The 16,720-nt window shown below is 37.7% G+C and overlaps 1 protein-coding gene across 12 annotated transcripts in view; it reads left to right on the top strand.

The window, feature by feature from the left end:
- MTERF1 (mitochondrial transcription termination factor 1) overlaps nt 1–16,720 on the top strand; it is a 347,595-nt gene that overhangs the window by 29,209 nt on the left and 301,666 nt on the right. Inside the window, exon 2 of one of the 12 annotated variants that reach the window (XR_011502926.1) lies at nt 3,201–3,376. The exons of 9 other annotated variants lie outside the window; for them this stretch is intronic. The gene's annotated coding sequence lies outside the window, so the exon portion shown is untranslated. Of the gene's footprint in view, nt 1–3,200; nt 3,377–16,720 lie in introns of those variants that run through there. 2 more of the 12 variants (XR_006525811.2, XR_011502909.1) reach the window with 2 other exon arrangements.

The following is a 16,720-nucleotide window of genomic DNA, read 5'->3' as shown; positions in this document are numbered from 1 at the left end:
TTATGTAATTATTATTATTATTAATGTAGGCATTACATGTAGGAACTTCCCTCTTAGAACTGCTTTTGCTGCATCCCATAAGTTTTGGTATGTTGTGTTACATTTTTTTGTTTGTTTTAAGATGTTTTTTGATTTGCCTTTTGATTTCTTCTTTGATCTATTGATTGTTCCAGAGTTTATTTTTAAATTTCCACATATTTGTGAATTTTCCAGTTTTCCTCCTATTATTTCTAGTCTCATATATTCTGGTCATAAAGATACTTGGTATGGTTTCAGTCTTCTTATATTTGCTAAAACTTGTTTTGTGCCCTATCTTATGATCTGTCCTGGAGAATGTGTACATGTGTACTTCAGAAGAATGTATATTCTTCTGCCGTTGAATGAGTGGTTCTGTATATGTTAGTTAGGCCCATTTGGTGTAAAGTATAGTTCAAGTCCAGTGTTTTCTTATTGATTTTTTGTCTGAATGATCTGTCCATTGTTGGAAGTGGGGTATTGAAGTCCCCTACTATTGTTGTGTTGTTGTCTATTTCTTTCCTCAGACTTCTTAGTATTTGCTTAATGTAATTAGGTTCTCTGATGTTGGATGCATATATGTTTATGATTGTTATAGTCTCTTGAGGAATTGAGTCCTTTATCATTATATAATGACTTTAAAAAAATCTCTATTACGGCTTTTGAGTTAAAATCTATTTTGTCTGATGTAAGTATAGCTATCCCTGTTCTCTTTTGGTTTCCATTTGCATGGAATATCTTTTTCTCATCCCTCCACTCTGAGCCTATATGTGTTCTTAAATCTGAAGTGAGTCTCTTGTGGGTAGCATATAGTTAGGTCTTTTTTTTTCAATCCATCCATCCACTCTCTGCCTTTTGACGGGAGAATTTAATCCGTTTACATTTAGAGTAGTTATTGATAGGTAAGGATTTACTAATGCTTTATTACTAGTTGTTTTCTGGCTGTTTTGTAGTTCCCTGGTTCCTATCTTCCTTCCTTACAGCTTTTTTTTTTTTTTCAGTGTAGAATGTTTTAATTGGATTTATCTTTTTTTTCTTTCATAGTTTAGAAAGACTTTACCCTTCTAATGTTATAAAATAATTTACTCGTTTTCTTCTGGTAGTTTTATGGTTAAAGAATTAAACTGATCCATCTCAACACCATTTGTTGAATAATCCTTTCTTTCTCTACTGAGAAATGTTTCATCACATTGTTTGCATTTATTCAAGTCTTCTTTTTGGGTGTGTGTGACCTGCAGTAGCATTTTAAGGTTTTTCTTTAAATAGTTCTGACATATTTCTTGCTAAATTTGGTATTAGGCATTTAATTTTATTGCTTTTATTCCATTATATTTTATAACTGGTTGTTTGTGTACAAGAAGGCTATTTATTTGTTTTCCATTTTATCTTAAATTTTTACCAATTCTTTTCTCTAATTATTTTGTCAGCTGATACTTCCATAACAATGTTAAATAATCATGCTAATAATAGGCATTTTTCCTTGACTTTAATAGAAATGTGTGTACTATTTCTCAGTTAAGCATGATGCATGATTTTATAAGATTGTGTGAAGCAAGTATCTATCTATCCCTATTTTATTAGGAATTCTTTAATTAAAATGAAGAATAGATGTGAATCTGATCAATGCCAATTTTTATCCATGAGGATGATTAAGATTTTTCTTTTCAGCTTGTTAATATCATTTGCTCATAATGGGTATCCCACCATCCCTGGTATGAACTTATCTTGCCAGATTGTATTATTATTATTGTTATTTTTTGTTGAGGTCATATTGGCTTTTAACATTGTGTATTTTTCAGGTGTGCATTATTATATTTCAGTTTCTGTATAGATTGCATCATATTCACCAACAACAGTGGTTTTTATTGTCACTGAGAGTGTATTTTTTTTTTAATGTGCTGTTAAATTCCAATTGGTAATGATTTAATTATGATTTGTAGGTAGATACTTATTATTAAATTGATCTGTAGTTTTCTTTTGTGCAATATATGTTGGGTTTTGGTATTAGTGTTTTGCTGGCTTCATTAAACAGAAAAGAAGAGTGGATGATTTTCTTATTTTCCTATTACTTGAGATAGTTTAAATAGCATTTGCAAAGGTTTCTATTAAGGAAAATTTTAAACATATATGAAAGTAGGTAGAATAGCATAATGAAACCCCATGTACCTGTCACCTAATTTCAGCAATTATAAATTCATGATTAAGCTTGTTTCAGTTATAGACCCCTGCCCCATTGTCTATTTCTCCTTCCATATTATTTTGAAGCAAATCTCAGATATTATATTTTTTATGCATACACATTTCACATATATCTTTACAAGTAATTAAAATACGCAACACACACTCACACACAATACTTGAAATAGCATTTTGGTTACCTTAATGGTTTTACCTATGAAACTACCTGGGCTTGGTGATTTTTGATGGGGGTAGATCTCTGACAACATTTCTTCAATGACAATTGGTTTATTTACATTTTCTATCTTTTCTGAATTCAACTTTGATATTGGTATGGTTTCCTAAAGAATCATATTTTCAGTTTTCTTTCCACCAATTTGAGCAAAAGAGTCTATGCTCTTTTAATATCCTCTAATTCTGTGGTTATTTATATAATTTTACTTTAAAAAAAATATAATTTTTCTTTCCCCAATATTTTCTTGTTCAGAATCATGAATGTTTTTTCTAATATACTTATTTATCTTAAAGAATTGACATTTAAAAAATATGTTATGCTGTTTTTTTATATTTAATTTTTTCCTGCTGTTATCTTCCTTTTGCTTTCCTTAGGTTTATTTTATTGTCCTTTTCTAAGATCTTGAGCTGAATGCTTAATTCATTTTCTTTTTTTTGATCATTAATATAAATTTCTAAGACTAAGTATATACTTCTGAGCACTCCTTTAACTGCATCTTTTAGGTTTTGGTAGATATTACTTTTATCACTTTTATTTTATGGATCTTTGTCAAGAATGGTGAAAGATCTGAGATTTTATCCTACTTGCAAGGTAATAAGGTAGCCTGCCACAGTTTCATGGATGCTGGCAGAGGACATGAGACTCCTGGGTCAGAGACGAAGGACTGTTTGTTACTCATGGAAAAAATAGCAGCATAAGAATTAGCATTTGTACCACTTCTCTAAGGCACAATAATAATTCTCTAATAATGAATATTCATTATTCATAATAGGTACAAAAGGTGGAAGCAACCCAAAATGTCAATTGACAGAGGAATGGATAAACAAAATGTGGCTTATACATAGAACAGAATATGATTCAGCTTCAAAAAGGAAGTCTTGTCATATGCTACGTCATAGATGAACCTTGAGGACATTATATTAAGTGAAATAAACCAGTCACAAAAAGGTAAATATTCTATGATTCCAGTTATATGAGGTATCTAGAGTAGTCAAATTTATGGAAATAGAAAGTTGAATGGTATTTTCCAGAGGCAGCAGGGAGAGGGAAATAGAGAGTTGTTTAATGGGTATAGAGTTTCAGTTTGCAAGATGAAAAAGTTCTGGAGATCTGTTGCACAACAATGTGAATATACTTAATACTACTGAACAGTGCACTTAAAAATGGTTAAGATGGTAAATAATATATATATTTTTTTTGCTGAGGAAGATTTGCCCTGAGCTAACACCTGTGCCAATCTTCCTCTATTTTATATGTGGGTTACTGCCTCATCATGGCTGCTGATGGGTGGTGTAGGTCTGCGACTGGGAACTGAACCTGGGCTGCCGAAGTGGATTGTGCCAAACTTAACCACTAGACCATGGGGCTGGCCCCAATGTGGTTTTTTTTTTTTTTAACCACAATTAAAACAAAACAAAACCAGTTGGCTTTCTTCTTCACTTCAATTTCTATGTTGACTTACCCATCACTCAACTTTAGCAATTATCAACTCATGATAAGATTAGCAATTTGTTCTTGTTTATCTATATCCCTATTTACTCCTGCATCCCTTAATCATTTTGACATCATATAATTTCATCCATAAATCTGAGTATATATGTCCAAAAGATAAAGATTTCTAAAAACTTTTGTTATTTTATATCTTTGTATCTATCTTTATAAAACCATCATCACACGTAAAAGAATGAATGATTTCTGGTTGCTGAGCCTAAGTGTGATCTTTTTCTTTATCCTACTTAGAGTTTATAAGGATTCTTGATTCTATATCTTGATGTATTTCCTCAGTCTTGGAAAATAATTAGACATTATTTCTTCAGGTTTTCCTTCTGCCCTATTTACTCTTTGTTCTCCTTTTGGGAGTCCAATTACATGGATGTTAGACCTCCTCACTCTATCATTTATGTCTCTGGCCTTGTCCTCACAGAAAACCTGTCATGAAAAAGCCAGAAAAACCTTAGCCTAGGAGTTCCTCTGAACTATATTTGGCAGGATAATTTACTGACAGAATATCTTGTTTTCTCCACCTTCCTCAGAGGCTGTTATGTTTTGGTTCTGGGTTTCCTAGCTTCAGAATGTTATAAATAGCCTTTATATGGAAGGCCTGGAAAAAGAACATGGATGAAAATGGGAGTTTCTTGCCACCTGGGATAACACCCTACCACTCAAGTTTTTGTTTTGGGAATACAGGTATAGGAGGAGAGTGGCAGTGGGAGCATGGAGCTAGTGGGGAGAGGTTTCTTGAGGAGACCAGAGGATACAGAACTGGCAGGAGTGGGATTAACTTTTAGAAATTGGGATAGTGTGCCAATCTAGGTGACAGCTTTATGAGTAGTTGGAACCTCTTCCCCTTGCCCTTGAAGTGAGATCTTCTGATGAGGAGTTGAGGTGGGGCATGTTGATGCTGTGGACAGTGAGCATTTGACTGTCTTGGAAGCTGACTTAGAAGATCCCTGGTGTGGAAGAATGGTGTGGCCCATTTTTGAGTGGACTGGTGGGCTTAAGCAATCAATGACTCATGTGTGACCATGATGGCGTAAGGGTCAGAAGAAGAGATTTACCCTGTTCTCAGGGCACTACCTTGCCCTCCATTCTGGGGGAGAGGAGGTGGGAAGAAGCAGTCTCCCAAACGTGCTTTGGAATATCTCGATACCTCTGGCTGATGGGGCCTGAGCCAGATTTCTTTCTAAGTAGAACATATCCATTTAATGTGATCTGTCTTGCTCTTGAATGTTGAACAAATTCATACCTTGTTTTATCCCCCAAAACCTATTGTCATCCAGGTGTACTTTTGTCTTTCTCAACTTAGTCTAAACTAAAAAAAAAAAAACAGATGTGGAAATTAAATTTAGGAGAGCTCTTTTATCCCATGACTTCTTTGTTAGCAGCTATATAAATCTTTAGGAAACTTCAAAAGGACACACAGGAACAAAGGAGAAAAGTTGAGGTTGCTGATCACAACACAGATCAGAAGGAAGAGAGAAACCTTGGTAGAAGCAACAGGTAGTAGCAATCGAAGGTGAATCAGAATGATCCTCAGGTGAAAGAAAAGAATGATAGTGCAGAGGCTAGACCAAGGAGTGTGGCCTAAAGCGTGTGCTGGCAAGACTCTATACCACACCTTCACCACTTGCCCCTGTCTCTGTCTTCAGCTCCCTATGTGGTTCTTCTACTATGCTGAAATCCTGGCTCCAAATAATAGTGGCCACACTGCTGCCTTGTATTAAGGGCAAGAAAGTTCAACTCCTGTTGCCCAAGGGGAGGGAGGTCTGCAAGAGGAAGTGAAAAGGGTATTACTGGGAAGCTATGTTACAGGCATACAAACTTGGAACTCTCAGTGAATTTTCTCATAGAAACATTGTGCATAGTTCTATAGTGTTATTTAGCACAGGTGTATTTTGATAGTATTAAACTACTAGCACAACTATATGGTGGTTAAACAGGCTTTTATGACCTTTCTTAAGAATCTAACCACTGAATATAACATTGTTTCTATGGTAAAATGCTTTTACAGTCCCACAATAGGCTGACAAAAGAACCTTTGAATAGAATCTGTTTGTAAATTGGATTGGCTTGGCTACGTTAGAGAGGCCCACTCTGCTCCTCAGCTTTAAGGTCTGCCCCTGTACAAAGAAGGCAAAGTCTTTTATAGCGACAGACAAGCCATGCACTCTGAGTTTAAATAAAGATAAAGATTGGCTTCTTGTAGGAGAGCCTGTCTTGTTTAAGACAGGCCGTATTTAATGAAATGTGGCATTAAATGGGCATGCTTTAAATGAGGTAGTTTATTCAAAGTTCTCTACTATTATCAGACCATCTGTGTTTACTTTTACGTGAAAGCAAAGGTTTCAGTTTTATTCCAGATTAAAAATGGCATTGCTCATTGTGACAAGGGGTGTGAATATCACTGAGTACAAAGTGAATCAAAATGGAGGTTTTTATTTTTTACTAGTGGCCATTTTCAATGGAGAATAAATTAAATATATAGTCAAAAGAAAGGTAAAGAGGAGGTGGTTGACAATTTAGTCATGTTTTATGTAACACTTGTTTTTCTTTTACATGGACACATTATACCATCCATCAGGACAAATTAATATGTCTTGGGCCTTTAAAAATGGTAAAAAATAATTTTAATGGTTCTAATAACAGCTCCAGATGAATGTTGGAAAACAGATATTCCAAACTGTCAAATAGCGTATGTATTACTTGGCTCTGTTGTAATTGCAAGTAAATGCTGCTTTTGTATGAAGTTGCCTTGACTGCCAATAGAAGAACTGTAACACATTTATTGCGAACAAAATTGGCATGGGAATGAGACGTGTTACAACAGAGTGACACCTAATTCCTTCTTGCCAGTCGGATTGAATTAAAATAATAAATCATTAGGACGATAAAGGTTTTTGGTTAAAAGAAGGAATAGTTTAATTAAAGAGATTTAAAAAATGGCAGGTTCATGCATATATCACTTATGATACAGAGAATTTATTTAAAAATGTGGTTTCTTATCGTGTGGGGGAATAGATTTAAATCCCATATAAATGCATGTGTTAAATGGAAAAAACATCAGACATTCTTCAGAGGTGAATTTAACTATGGTATGGAGAATGTTTACAACAAAGGCCAGTTCCTCCTGCTGTTTACTGCAGGTAAGAGGCTTCAGGATTCTGTCCTATGTTTGAGAGCGATTATTTATTTGCCATTATTTATTGCAGTTAATTGCTAAGGTTTGTGAAGAGCACAGTGTGTTGCAAAGCACGACTGAGTAATCCGTGGTGACCTTTTGTGCTATCAAAGCTTTATCAATTAGAAGCCCCTGATTGTAAATTCAGAGAGTGCCCAGTGAGTGCCATCAAAGAAAGATTACACTTGGTTTCTTATACAATCCAATTTTTTGGGCTCCTTTTCCTTTAAGCTGAATCCTCTCTAGGGTACTGTTTCCAAATCTGCAAAGTGAGGCATATTCAAAATGTTTCCAAACTTCAAGGAGTGTTTGGTTTTTATAAGCAATAGTGGGAATTTCAGAAAAATAGTGGTTATATTTTCCTGACAAATGTCTTTCTTCTTGAGGCCCCCACACTAGCTGCCCATCGACTTCATTCTGTTGACACTGGGCCTGTGTGACCTTTCAAAAACTTTGCTAAATGTTTCAAAATTGCAAATTAAAGCCCTTATTTTACTATACTTTTCACTGTGAGTCAGTCTTAAAATATTTGTTCATTCTCATTCACTGATCTCCAGATAGGATTTTTCAGTTCTTATTCTCCTTCATGTTGCTGGAGCTTTTGACATTGTTTAATACTCCCTGTCTTGAAATTCTCTGCTCTCATGTCTTCTATGACACCACGTTGTTCTGGATCTTTTTCTGTTTACTTTGTCTTTTTTCTCTTTATTTTAAACTGACTTATCTTTTTAGTATTCTCTAATTTGGCCATTACCCAAGGCTAAGTCCTCAGCTTTCTTTTCCTTCTCCACTCTCTTGGCAAGCTCATCTACTCCCAACTATTTTCCAAGCTCCAGGTCTATATTTCCAACTGCTTTTGTACATCTCTACTATCTCCATCAAAAACATCTAAAATCAAACTCACAATCTTCCTCTGCCCAGATTCAGGATCCTGTTATTTGAATTACTCCCTTAAATCTCCTCACCAATTTCACTTTAGGGATTACTGCTGCTGAGTCCCCATGTCAGCGCTCAGTTGTAGTTCCCCTTTCCTCCACCTCCTGCCATCATGGGCTAGTCTACAGGACGGCACTTCTTGTTTTGTTGCTATTTATAATTGCTGGGGACTTTACAGATCAGTGGGGTAGTTCTTCTGGTCTCAGCTGGGCTCACTCATGTGTCTGAAGTCAGCTGTGTGTTGGGTAGGTGGCTCTGCTGACCTTTGTTGGGCCCGCTCACATGTTTGGATGTCTGCTGACTGTAGGCTGACCTTTAATCCTCTTATTTTTCTGCTCAAAAGGCAGCCCAGGTTTGTTTTCAAGGCAGGGACAGGCGTCAAGGTTATAAGCCTGCTACTACTCATCTGAACAATAGTGGGAAACCTGGTGGTCCCTTCAAGGCAATAGGAATTGGAGAGAGGGAAGTGGACCCATTATAAGAGCCGGTATAGGAGGCAGGACAGATGCTGAGAGGAGTGATCAAGTTGCAGAGATTAACTCCAGAATGGCAGCCTCCACTGAGGAAGCAGAGCAAGTCAGGAGTCTGTACACAGAGGTGATAGCTAATGGAATGTGAATGGCACACTCAAGTGTATTTTGAGTATATTGATGGCATATTAATGGCCTCCCTGTACCTATGGCCTTCTCAGTGTGACTTTGCAGCTCTTTCCATTCAGAGGTGGAGTATATTTCCCCACCCCTTGACTCTAGGCTTGCCTTTTGGCTTGCTTTGGTCAATATAGTGTAGATAAAACCATAAAGTCTGGACACTTAAATCTTGAAAGTCTCTGTGGCCTTCCCTTTCTGTATTCCCACTGAAAGGTGAATTGGTTTCACTGAATGTTAAGTGGTCAGTCAAGATGGACTGTTCACTCATTTGATCAGGCCTGCCTCAGTATTGCCCCAGAAAAAAAAAATGCAGATATCCTGAAACTGCCTATAGAGAGAAACAGAAGGATTTTTTTTAAAGCCTCAAATTGAATTGTTTAATTATATTGGTGTCATCCTAACCTCTCTCAATTCGGAGTTCTTTCAGTTCTTTAACTGAGCCATGTTTTTCCTACCTCAGGGCCTATGAATTACCTGTTTCTCATGCAGGCTCCTATTCATTCTTTATATCTCTTGCTGAAATATCAACTCTTCATTATATCTCCTCTAAACACCCTATCTAAAGTTGGTTTCACTTTTTAAATTTTCTTTTTTCTATTTTCAGTCCTTTGATTTTTTTTTATAATTCATCATAATTGATAATTATTTTAACTTTTTTTCTATTTTTGTCTCTCTGGTTAAATTGTGAGACCCATGAGGGTAGGGGCTGTTACTTTCCTAATGACTAACATAGTGTCTGGCACATAATTAAGTACTCAAGAAATATTTATTGAATTAATAACTTGGAGGGAGACATGTTGGAGGAGAGGACCAGGCTGGGTCTAGGCAGGGTCAGAGCTCAAGGTCAGGCTATCTGGAAAAATCTCACACTAGTGGCGAACAGGCAAAATATAGTGTCCAAAGGAGAGTGATTGACTCATGTCCAGTCTGGACTGTTGTCTAAGGGGTCTGCTCACATGATCAAAGAAAAAGCAGTAGGAGTCTACTCTTACTCATACTCATGGGATCCTCATATGCAGATGGTAGTGTCCTACAGGAACCGCCTAAGTTGTTACTGGTCCTCAGTCATTGTCTGGGAAAATAGGTTAGAAAGCCTGGAAAAGGCTAGGCATGTTGTTGTCAGTCATCTGCCTTTCATCTAGGGCAAGAAGGAACCTGAGTTTAGGACGTGGGTTTAGTTCAGTTATTTTCATTCTAAGGAAGAGAAACTTTCAAGTTACTTCTGACAAATTGAAATGGCAAGCAATAGGATATATTAGAGTATATGAGGAAGCCATTTGGAATAAACCTAATTCGGCCTGACTTTGTTTTTCCAAAAGGGCCTGACTGTGGCTGTTGAGCACGCACTGCGTATCTGCTTTAAAACATTTACTATGGCAAGAACAAATGACCTTAAGATAAAGGTGCAACGTCCCCCCACATTGGCATTTCCTTAAGGATAAGCATCTTTCCTTAGGCTGGGAACTGATTGCTGTGCTCACCTTTGACCACCCAGCTCACCTGTGACCACCCAGCTCCAGACTGCAGACCTGCCACCCTGCTGTGTTCACTGAGACAGCGGACCTACCTGCTGTGTCCATCAATCGCGGTGCCGACAGAGCAGTCTTGCAACTATTGCAAAAGGGACATTTCAATCCTCTGTGAAACATCCTCTCTGGGGGTATATAACCACTCTGTAAACCCCACTTCTTTGCTGCCCCTTCTTCCTTTGGGAAGAAAGGCCCTGGGCCATGGTCCTCAGATTTTAGCTCAGAATAAACTCACCCAAATTTTCATTTATAGACTGGTTATGGATTATTTTCGTCAACATTTCAAATAATGAAGAGGGAGGTAAACAAAACAGGAACCTCAACTGAGTGGGCAGGCCTCAGAGGAGTCTGGGACAACCAAAGCCTCATGGGAAAGCAGAAAGCACACTACAACTGAGTTTCACCGAAGCTGGAACAAAATCTCAGGTGGCTCTCTAGACTTCAGTACCAGGAATTCACAGATTTTTAGACCAGATCTCCGCCTTAGATGACTCAGTGAGTCTCTGTTTCTCTTCTTTTGCTGTGTCATTTCTCTTTTTCCACTTCTAACTCACTCTTCCTTTTCAGTGGTTCTTGAGTCTGAGTCAGACTCACCCATGGAGCTTTAAATATTGTTTTTGTTAGTTTTAGCTGCTAAAACAAAGTACCACAAACTGGGTGGCTCATAGACGACAGAAATTTATTTCTTACAGTTCTAGAGGTTGGAAGCCTGAGATTGGGGTGCCAACATGATGGAGTTCTGGTGAGGACTCTCTTCTGGCTTCTTTTATAAAGGCACTAATCCCATTCATGAGGGCGCTTCTCTCATGATCTATCACTTCCCAAAGGCCCTACCTCCTAATACCATCATTTTGGGGATTAAGATTTTAATATATGAATGTTGGGGGGACACAAACATTTAATCTATAGCAAATATGTACATGTCTAGTGCCCATCCCTATAGATTCTGACTGAGAACATAAGCTCAATAATGTTAAGGGTTTTCATCCGTTTTCTTCACAACTGTATCCTGTGCCTAGAACAGTGCTTGGTACATAGTAGATGTAAACAAATACATGTTGAGTAAATAATAGTCTATGGGATGGGACCCAGATGACTGAGTTTTAAAGTTTCTCAAGTTATTTAGATTTCTAGTCAGGTTGATAACTACTACAGTATATTTGGTCTCTTTTATCTACCTCACAGATTCATCTTCAGAATGTCATCTTATTCATGGTTTCTGCTGTATTCCATGGCCTTTTTCTTTGCATCATTTCAGTTCATATCTCTGTTAACTGCCTATTTCTCTATATTTTGCAATTTAAGTTTCTATTTGCAAGATACTGATTGGTCTAGCTTGTCTCTGTTTGAACAGATTTTCCCGTATCAGAGCCCTTTATATAGTTAGATGGGCAGCTTGAGGATTGGATGCCTTTGCTTCTCTCTAGCCTAATAATATGCAGCCAAGAAGGAGAGCGGTAGAAAGAATAGAACCACGTGGTACAAAATATGACAGCCCAACAGGCTGGGAGTGTGGCAGGCAATATGATTGATTTGTCTAGTACAGAAGACAGTTGTACCTCCACATTTTACTAATTATAATCAATTTATTAAATATTTTTGAGTGCTTTAAGTGCTAGGTGTTGAGTGCCTTTCAGGCACAGGAAATAAAGTAGTAAGTGAGAGAAACATGTAGTCTTCCCTCATTGAACTTATTCTGTAGTAGGAAAGATAGACAATTAATAAAGTGTGATATAAAACAAAAGTAAATTGGACTCCATCAAAATTAAAATCTTTTGGTTTTCAACAGACACTGTTAAGAAAATGAAAAGGTAAGTCTTGGAGTGGGAGAAAATATTTTCAAAACATATATTTAATAAAGAACTTTTATCAGAATATATAGAGAACCTTATAATTCAATAATAAAATGTCAAAGAACCCATTACAAAAATGGGCAAAAGTTTTGAACAGAAACTTTACTAAAGAAGATATATGAATGGCAAATAAGTATATGAAAAGATGTTCAACATCATTAATTATTAGAGAAATGCAAACCAAAACCACACTGTAGGGGCCGGCCTGGTGGCGCAACAGTTAAGTTTCCATGTTCCACTTCAGTGGCCTGGGGTTCGCTGGTTTGGATACCAAGTGTGGACCTACGCACTGCTTGTCAAGCCATGCAGTGACAGGTGTCCCGCATGTAAAGTAGAGGAAGATGGGCACAGATGTTAGCTCAGGGCCAGTCTTCCTCAGCAAAGAGAGGAGGATTGGCAGCAGATCTTAGCTCAGGGCTAATCTTCCTCAAAAAAAAAAAAAAAAAACAAAAACACCCCACCACACTGTGTTGCCACTATACAACTCACTTGAATGACTAAAACTAATATAACTGACCATACCAAGTGTTGTCAAGAACATAGAACAACAAGAACTCTCCTGTATTGGTGGGAATGCAAAGTGAAACAGCCACTTTGGGAAGCAATTTGGCAACTTCTTATAAAGTTTAACATGTACTTACTATATGATCCAACAATCCTACTCGGAGGTCTTTGCCTAGGAAAAATGAAAATATATGTCCAGACAGAGACTTGTAAGCAAATATTCATAGCAGCTGTACTCCTAATAGCTCCAAACTAGAAACAAGCATTTTGGAAACAACAGGTGAATGGATAAACAACTGGTACATCCATGCAATGGAAAGCTACACAGCAGGAAAAGAAAAAAAAAAAAAAAACGAGAGAGAAAAGGAAAAAAAGAAAAAGAAATTAACTACTCTTCCATGCAACAGTAAGAATGAATGTCAGAAGCATTATGTTAAGTGAAAGAAGCTAGCTACAAATGACTGCCTATGTATGTATGTATGATTCCATTTATATGATATTCTGGAGAAGGTTGAACTATAGTGACAGAGCAGATCAGTGGCTAATCTTAAACCAGAGGTGTGGTGAGAGGATTGACTGGAAAAAAGCACAATAGAACTTTTTGGGCTGGTAGAACTGTTTCGTATCTTGATTGTGGTGGTTGTTATGCAACTGATACATTTGTTAAAATGTATTAAATTATACACTTAAATTGGCTAATTTAATTGTACGTAAATTAAACCTCAACAAAGCTGATTTAAAAAAAAGTAAACAAAAGTGAAATGTGATCCATGCTTAGATTGGGAGAAGTATAGGGTGCTTTAGGAGCCCTTCATAGTCCAGGGGAGTCTGAGGAGGCTTTTCCTGGGAGGAGTCACTTAATCTCAGCATGAGTAGAAATAGGCCAAGTGCACAGGGCTAGGTGGAAGGGAAGAGGGTTCTACAGAATCAGCAGCATGCACAGAAGCTCAGAGACAAGAGAAAACAAGAGACTTGGGATGTGTTGGTGAAGGAGGAGGGAGGAAAAATGAACGTGGAGAGATAGGCTGGGCAAGTAAGGACTTTTAAAGTCATGTAGTGTAAGTTTGGACTTTATCCTAAGAGTGACTAAAGGGTTTTAAGCCCTTCTTATCATGGAGTTATGGGATGTGATTTCTGATTTATAAGAATCTCTCTGGCTTCTGTGTGGAGAATGGGTTGGATGAAAAGACTTTACTAAGAGGGTGTAAGATGATAGTGCCATGAATTAGGGGAGTTGCCTGGGTTTGGGAGAGGTGGGTGAACTTCAGAAATATTTAGGAAGTAGAATTTCCTGTGGGAGTTGAAGGGGAAGGAGGAACCAAGAATGGTTTCTAGGTTACTAGCTTGGATAACTGGATGTATGGTGGTGCCATTCACTGAGATAAAGAATAAAGGAGCAAGAAAAGGTTTGGGGGCAAGGTGATGACTTAGTTTTGTACATGTTGGTTTTGAAGTACCTGGGAGGCATTCATATTTTGTTTATAGGCAGTTGGATATTTAGATCTGTTGCTTAGAAGACAGGTCGATGCTGCAGAAACATATTTATGTCATTTCCACATAGGTGGTCATTGAAACCATGGGATTGATGACTGAGGAGATGAAAGGGTAGGGTGATGAAAGAAGAGGCCTATAGCAGAACCCCAGAAACTCCACTGCTTAAGGGAGAGAAGTATGAGGAAAATCAGGAGAGCATTGTATTATGGAAGCCACTAGAAGGAGTGAATCATTAACAATATATAATTGAATTGCTTCATTAAAGAATAGGATGATTTATAATATGTTTGTAGAATTTTTGAGAGGTGCTCTTACAGTAAAAGACACAGTAAAAGAGCTCTTACACAACCATTAAAAAGAAAAAGAAAGTTAATGGTTTGATGGCTTGTGAAAAAGGCAGTGTATTTCGTACATAGATGGAAGAACTCAGAGTTTTCCATCATTTTGTTTTGTTCTTCCTCCTTTGGACTTTCCTCCTCCATTAGAGACTTTTAGAACATTAAACATTAAACATTAAACATTAAACATTAAAAAGCTTCCAGAAATCCACTTATATACATTTTGGGTGGAGAAGCTTGCACCAGATATTCCCTTATTTACAAACCTATGAGCAAGAACATACTTCTTGCAATGTTTGCTTACTAAGTGCTATCCACCTTAATTCCCCCTTTCCCTTTGGTCTCTTTCATTTTCTGAATGGGTGTGACTCGCTTGAAGAGATCAATGGGAAAAGGTTTTTGATCCCCCTACCTTAAGCAAAAAGTGTTTGTCAAGTGGGCAAGAGGATCAGTCACTGATGGATAGAGAAGTTGTTTTTAACTGAAGTTCCAGTTGCTTTCAAATTGATCTTATTACCATGATCAGCTTTAGTGGTCCATGGCAGAATACTGGAACAAGTTTCTACTTCTCTAGATCCCATCTTTTCCTTTCCTTTTTTCTAATTGCCTTCTCTTAAAAAAGGAAGATGTAGAAATCTTTTGGAGAGCTAGAATTTTACATTAGAATCATCATTAAATATGCAATAGGAGAAAAGAAAATATACATATTTTTTGGTGAGGCAGATTTGCTCTAAACTAATGTCTGTTGCCAATCTTTCTTATTTTTGCTTGAGGGAGATTAGCACTGAGCTAACATCAGTGCCAATCCTCCTCTATTTTGTATGTGGATTGCTGCCACAGCATGGCTTGATGAGTGGGGTAGGTCTGTGCCTGGGGTCTGAATCCATGAACCTGGGCCGCCTAAGCAGAACGCGCTGGACATAACTGCTACGCCATGGGGCCAGCTCAAGTAAGAGAATATTTTTAAGGAACCAATTGAAGATCAATGTTACAAGAATGCAGATAGAATAGACTGAGAAATGGCTGTAGGACCGTTACTAAATCATGGTTCCAATCAATGGCAATTTCTGTTGTCGTTACTGTGGTTCAGCTTGGAGGGGAGGAGAACTTCCAAGCTGTGTCAGTTATCAATTTATTGTCTCTCAGCTCCAAATTTACTTTTCAATATCTGCTTGGTATAATGAATTGGACTCTTGAAGCGTTCCTCTGTCACAGTGAGCATGATTTTAAGCTTTGTCACCTGATGTTGCTGGAGTGACATTGCAGGAAGATAAGAATTTTTCTTCCTAGTTCCATGTGCTACATTTTGCTTTTCCTTGTGCCTGCTTCAGGGTCCATCAGAGCTGTGTGTGTTTGGGCCATCTATTGGTGCTCTACCACAAATGTGCCCCAGAATGTATAGACCCTTGCTGACCTCAAAGGCCTGGCCTGGAATTGGTGACTACCTTGCTATGACCCTGCCAAGGTAGACAGTGGTGTGGTCTAGGTCTCATGCTGGCAGTGCCACCCTGATTTTTTCTGTGTGTCTGCCCACTAGTCTTTCTTGCTTGCACCCCAGAATGTTGTTTCCTCTAACTCTCCCACCATGGATACCATGTGCTTCAGGCCTTGTATCAGCAGTAGTGCCCTGATTCCCTCTGTGTGCTCATCTCAGCTTGCCTACTCCTGGGAGGATTATCTCTTGCTGTGCAGTGACTATGGACCAAGTCTGACCTGGCCAATCCAGCCAACATCTCCACTATCCATTGGGCTGCAACTATACCTTCTCCATTGAGGTCTTTACCCCAGCCTTGAGGAGGTCTAAATTTAGTCTTCTTTGTTACTCTCCATCAACCATAATGTTCTCCTTAGAATTCTCTTACATCTTTGTGGTTACTCCTCTATCATAGATAAATAATTTTTTAATTTATAATTTTCTATTCAAATACTGTGTGGTTTCTATCTCTTGATTGCACCCAGGCTGATACACCATCTTTTCCTTAATCTATTATACATCCATCTTCTAGATTAGTCTTCCTATAGCTCAGCTCTAATTTAAAACACAAACCAAAAAAATCCCCCAAGACACAAAAAAACAACAGCAATCTTTGAGTGATTTGGCATTTCCTGGCATTCAAGATCCTCCATAATCTGGCCCCTGCCTGCTTTTCCAATCTTATTTTCTACTCTTCCTGAAATAACCAAGGCAAGCAGCACTGTGCAACACAGAGAGCCCAGTCCTAGGTTTGACTTTTAACTCTACCAGTTATTACTAAGCAGTCAAGGGCGTGTCCTTAGGCTCCTCTGAGTTTCAGTTAACTCACCTAGGAA

The sequence above is a fragment of the Equus asinus genome, chromosome 1 (assembly GCF_041296235.1).
Source record: "Equus asinus isolate D_3611 breed Donkey chromosome 1, EquAss-T2T_v2, whole genome shotgun sequence".
In the NCBI taxonomy this organism is placed as follows: domain Eukaryota; kingdom Metazoa; phylum Chordata; class Mammalia; order Perissodactyla; family Equidae; genus Equus; species Equus asinus.
Note: the sequence above shows the minus strand (reverse complement) of the source record. Positions and strands in the feature narration are given on the sequence as shown.